Source organism: Apteryx mantelli, chromosome 1 (genome assembly GCF_036417845.1).
Source record: "Apteryx mantelli isolate bAptMan1 chromosome 1, bAptMan1.hap1, whole genome shotgun sequence".
Lineage (NCBI taxonomy): Eukaryota > Metazoa > Chordata > Aves > Apterygiformes > Apterygidae > Apteryx > Apteryx mantelli.
In genome coordinates this window covers 193778105-193784598 of record NC_089978.1, presented here as the reverse complement: position 1 = coordinate 193784598, position 6494 = coordinate 193778105, and positions in this window count along the sequence as shown.

Here is a 6494-nt window from a genome sequence, read left to right as displayed (position 1 = left end):
AGCATGATCTTAATACAGTCCTAAACAAAGCTGTTCCTACAGAAGAATGTTGTGTCTTTAATGGCTAAGACTTTTGCATTTATTGTTGGGTTTTGCAGGTCAAGGGGAATGATTGTGGGATCTTCATTTTTCCTCATTTTGAGCACAAGAAAGGCAAATGTTCATAATTCTTCATTTCCGTGGAATCCAAAAAAAATGTTTTTCTCCAGTTTAGCTGGTATTGTGAATGATTCTTTTGCGTAGCTCCACAAGCTACTCCTGTACCAGGAACAGAAGAACAAGTTAAGAAAATGATAAGAGAAGTGCCTAGGGAAGACAGCACTGCACTGTACATTATAAAGATCAGAGGGAGCCCAGAAGCAGAACTAGAAAAAACTCCGCTCACAACATGTACTGTAGTGCAGAAATTCCCAGAAAACTCAAATACCACCATTGTCATTTTTCAAATCAAGAAAGCTGGGGAAAAAATTACAAAAGGGACCTGTTAAACTACAATCTTATGAGTTGCTTCTATGGAAAGATTTTACTTAGACATTTGACCTTAAACAACAAATACAGTAGATTTTAAGTCCAATCAAGATACTATCAGCCCTTGAATCCAGTACTTAGTCAGAAACATTCTCCATATACGGTGAACAAAGCTATTAAATATGCATATTTAATTTCCTTTTGTGGAAGGAATTCAGTGAAACAAAAGCATAAAAGAGCTTTAAATCTAAGCCAAAAACAGAAATTTGGTTAGGAAGAGTTTGGAGAAGCATATTCTTCCCCAAAATTTTATTGTCGTTGAGGAGTAAATATTAAGTGAGAGAAGTAAAGGATGTGTCCAAACCACAGAACATAACAGAAATGTTTGTAAATATGTTTGTAAATGTTAATGTTTGTAAATATAAAATATAAATCCCCCGATTGCATTGCTCTTTTCTCACTCACTGACAACCTTAGTTAATACAAGAAGTGACAGAACATGTTTTCTTGAGATGTATACTATATCTATGACTGTAAGAGATAGCACCAAGAACAGAAACCAAGTGAATCTAGGTCCTTAGAAATAGAAATCAATTTGAGAAAAATGGTACTAGTGCTTTTAATAACTAACTGGAATATAGAACAAATAAGAAATATACTTGGAAATAGACAGAAAACAGAAATATTCAAGATCAGTCAGTAAACTGAATGACTTTTAAGACCATTTAGAAAACCTGAAACAGACGTCTACACTGAGTCTGGTTTTACTGTAGATAAATTACTGATCAATAATCTGAGATCCAGTACGCTGAGGTTTATTTACATTCTTTTGGGATTACTTCGAGATGACACTCCTTTGAGCAGCATGCTGGCATAACAAGAAGGAGGAGCAGGCCTCAGATAGTGTAAACTACAAAAGAAATAAAGATAAGCTTTTGTGCTGATGTCTGGCATATCACTGTAAGTCTCACAGTATCTTGTATTGTCTTTCAAATGTCAGCTATTGGAATTCATATTGGAATTCATACGAGAGTCTTTGTTTTCTCAATTTTTCCTCTAAGTTATTTGTTGCTGCTTTTTAAAGAAGTGTTTAGCCTATATGATTCCAAAGAAAAGCTTGAAAGTAATAAAAAAAGTGTTGTCAGCCACCAAAGCACTGGTCTGGCATCCAAATCCTAAATAAGTGTAGATCACACAGTAGTAGGTCAATGATCTCTGTCACACTGTCATGCTATGAAGGTTCGATAGCAATGACTGAGACAGTAATATAATAATAATAAAAAAGATGTTTATTTCCTCACACAAGTTCTTGGATTAGTAACATCCATTAAAATAATGCGATTACTAATTTAGAAAGGATAACACAAAACCATCAGTTACTAATTTAGAAAGGATTACTGCGTTATTAATTGGAAGGACTGCTTATCCCTACTTGAAAGCCCGTCAATCTCCATGGGCGAAGATATTCTAAAAGACGGGCGAGTGAAGAGTTAACAGGACTGAAGTTTGTCAGTTGATATGCAGAAGAACTGATAGCACCAGAGCTGATGTGCGCAAAGCTGTTGAACAGAGGACTTAATAGGACTAAAGTGGACTAAAGTCGTCTACCAACCGATATGCGCAAGGACTGATACACGCAAGGCTGCGGAATGGAATGATTAACAAGACTGAAGAAGTCTGCCACCTGGAATCTGCATGGACCCCCAGGGAGGGAAGAAGCAATACGGAGGTGTTGTGGTCTTGCCTCGCTAGCAGGGTCCTCCCAAGCAGACAAACAGACAGTCCTGTGATTGTGAAACTCGCAAAAAGTCAGCAAAAGCAGTGTTTGCCCAGAGCCCCAGCCGTATAAAAAGAGGCTTGGGAGCTAGGAGAGTTTGAGCAGGGACGGGAACGTGACCTGATCATCCTCTCCGGCTGGACCGTGAGTATTCCCCCCCCTCCCTTTTTCCTGGGACGCTGGGTTAAGGTAACTCCTCGAGGTTGAGAGTCCTCTCACTAGGAGAGTGAACAAGAAAGCTTTCAAGTAGGGATAAGCAGTCCTTCCAATTAATAACGCAGTAATCGACGGTTTCGGGTTATCCTTTCTAAATTAGTAACTGATGGTTTTGTGTTATCCTTTCTAAATTAGTAATCGCATTGTTTTAATGGATGTTACTAATCCAAGAACTTGTGTGAGGAAATAAACATCTTTTTTATTATTATTATATTACTCAGTCGTTGCTATCGAACCTTCATAGCATGACAGTGTGACACTAAAATATAGACATTCATAAGTAAGTACATGTTAGTTTTTATTTCTATACAAAGCAAATCTAGACATCACTCTAATTTGTGATATTCTGATGTTAAGTTTATTTGATGAAGGAAAATAATCCAAAATCAAACATAAATTATGCTATGGCTAGGTTGGGAATTACATGGTCTGCAAAAGGGATGATGAGGCTTATGTTTTACTGCATCATTTGGGAAGCTCACATCAGAATAGATTTTGCTCTTTCCTGGATGGTTTGACTTGTGACTTTACCATCCAAAGAAGTCCAAGTTCTACATAGTTACATGTGATGTTCCCTCGATGCATCCTCTTCCACTAATCTTCTAAGTGTAGAACGTGATTCCTTCTGTGTGCCAAAGCTACAGGGCAAACTGTTATCAATGTGTAATTTGACTTGATGCCCTTTGAGTTTTCCAGTACTCAAACAGGCAAAATCATCAGGAGTAGATGATTCAATCTGTCAGGAGCACAATGTATAATGTGTATCAGCCCTAATTCAGCTGTAGCAGAACTGGGTGTCTCGTCAATCATTCAATAACCCTGGCTTATTCACAAGAACTCTGCAGAGTGGGATGTGAACACTTCAAGCAAGAATATTTATTTAGAGTTATAAGGCACATCCATAGGAACCCATGCACATGCACAAATATTAATACTTACAATCAAATAAGAGTACCTTTTATAGAGGTATGTTCAGTGATTGCCAATATTGAAGGAAAGTTCAGAGGACAGGAGCTTTCCCAAATATCTCACCAGTGCTAAGCTCTAATGTTACACCATGTAAAACAAAGTAATGCTTTCTACTATCCCTCATTCCTCAAAAATATCATCATATCCAGGGGAGGGGACAAAGACAAACTTACTTATATATACTCTCCCACCTGCTGAACTATTATGTATTGGGCATGAAGCCATCAGTCCACAGGACATCACTAGGATAAACGCTTCTCAGCAATACGAACTGCAAAAAGCACAGGACACTTGTTCCTTGCTCTTTATTCTGTCTTCCTGTAGAGTTCAAGTTTTCTCAGACTGTATGTTGAAATCACTCAATGTCCTGGGTCCACCAGATATAAAAAAGGAACCTTCTTCTTCAGGCATAAAAGAGTTTCATTTCTCAAGGATAAAATTCATCTGTAAAGCTTTCTAAAGAGACAAATCAATATAGCTGAGCAAACCTTTCCAAAGGAAGCTAAGATAATGCTCTGGTCTGAGTGCAAAACATACATTTCTGATCTTCTCTTCTCTGTAATGCACAGACAGAATCTTTTACAGTCTAAGACAGAAACAAAATGCTGTGAAAAGAGAACATACTGAATGTACAGAATTAATTCATGTGGTGGAAGTGGTATATTATGCCTATTTGAAAGTTATTCAGGCATTACGTTGCCAAAAACACTGCAGGAAAACAGAACAGAACAGGACTTAACTGTTTATTCTAGAGCAGATGGACACATTGGTGTCTACAAACTATATTTTAAAATACTGATAATGTTGGTTCACGAGACCTGTTTGGTCTGTGAAGAAGTACCAGAAGATCTCAACTTCTGAGGAGTCAACTATCAGGTTCACATAGTCTGAAATTTCTAGCAACTTAACAACTAGATAAACTATTATCCTGTGGCTAACAAAATTTAAATGGCTTTAGATTTTATTCATTTTGTTTTCAGTGCCCTCAGGAAGCTGGCTGGAAGACCAGGCAGAGATACAAAGTTACTACTTACATTTGCTAAGAGATACACAATTATTGACTGTGTTTATTACCAAAGTGCATCATAAACAACCAAGAAAATGTCTTCAGTACATCTGATATTCTGCAAACAGAATAGTAGATTGTCCCTGCAAGAAAAACACAGGATGAGGGGAAGGATGTTAATAACAAAGCAGCATGTGCAATGTGATAGCAGTGAATCTCACCTCAGTTCCAAACTTTTGAGGAGAAGGTTAATTTATTTTAGAGAGGACTAGCTAAATCAAAGGTAAGGAGGAAGCAACAGAGTTAAGAGAAACAGAACTGGAGAAAAAGGTAAGAGGTAAGGACAAAGAGTGAAGCTGATATGAAGGGACAAGTGGAGGAAAAGGGGGGAAAATTACAGCTGCCAATGAAAGGACAAAGAAAGTCTGGCCAAATCAGTAGAAAGTTCTCCAACAGAAGAAAGGAATCCTCCCTTTGGCTGTTTTGAACGTATTTTCCAGGCTATTTCAGCAGGTTTTATGGGTTTGTTTTTGTTTTGTTCTTTTGTTTTGCTTTGGTTTTTTTTGCCCTCAAACCACCTGATAGAGGGGTGAGCATACACCATCTGTCCAAGCACTCTGGGGAGCATTTGTGAGAAGGGAGAGGAAGGGAGAGATGCAGGCTCCTCTGTTTAATATTGGATTCAATAGTGGAAGTTTTTTTACGCAGATCAACAAAGGCAGGAGCTTCTCATGCCATAAAACACTGCCACTCTCTTGTCAGACTTTTATATACAGTGTTAAAAATTATTTTAACAATAGAATACTATAATAGAACAAGTGACTTGTATGTCTATTGTTTAATATATTAATGTCATAAAACAAGCATTTACAACTATTATATCTAAAAGTGAGCAGTCAGTTCAGTTGCTTATGGTTCAAAAGTCCTTTAAAGGAGATTGCATATTGATAGGATACCCTTGATTCTGGGGTTTACCTGAAGGATATGGAAATATTCATACACGTAGGCAGACAATGGGCCTATGCAGATGCACAGGCATATCTGTAGTTCTTTCACATAAATAACAGTTTTATAAAATATACATCCTGTTTGAGCTACATCCCAGGATCATATCTTATCTTCTGTTTGAAATATGCTGGAATATCTTTGGCCTCTACTGAAAATATAAAAAAGGTCTAACCTGAGAAAAAAGTGAGATATCCTATATTTATTTAAATGACATACCACACTGAAAAATCTTTTATCAAAGATGCAGAAGGAGTACTTACCTTTCCTGATACACCGTTTCTTGAAATGTCAGGATCCTAGAGAATTACCATTAAGCCTCTAGACAGTATGTGCTTTCCCAGATCCTGTCTCTTCTATTGTTTATCTGAGCTCAGAGTTGGGCCCCCAATAATTCAGACAAGGATTCAACAAGCATATTAACCCAAGCAGCACTGCCTACAGTGTTTCATACATAATTAGTACAAAATCAAGCATCTGTGTTACAGTCACCACAGAAGACCTCGCTGAAAACACAAATCGTGCACTTCACATTTTAATTTTTATAAAAGGCTTCAAGGAGGCTCATTGTGCTTCAAAAGGTCTTTGCACTTTTGTGTAAATTGCATGCCCTTTGTGCGCTAGAATCCGTGCTGGAGTGCTGCTGGCCTCCTTGTATCACCCTCAGTCAACAGGATCTTTTTTTTCACTGCACTGACTAAGTAATGTTCACTACTGGGGAATCCCCCATGGAGCAGTAGAATTCCTGCACACCCAGCCATAATGTTGGTAATGACTGGATTCTGAGGGAATTTGAAAACCTTTCTCAATACTTTTATTTCTGTTTTTCAACCTATATTCAAAGCAATTCCTTGGCATTGCTATGTGATTTTTGACAGGGTTACGGTAAATTCATCATGCTAAACTGAAACATTTCTGGCAGATGTCTATTCTGCAACAATCAGACTATGTGTACAGTAATATGTGACAACCACAGTGCTACCTCTAGCTGTAAAAATTACACATATAATACTTCTTTATTAATGCTAACTGGGAATGTAATTATGCAGCATA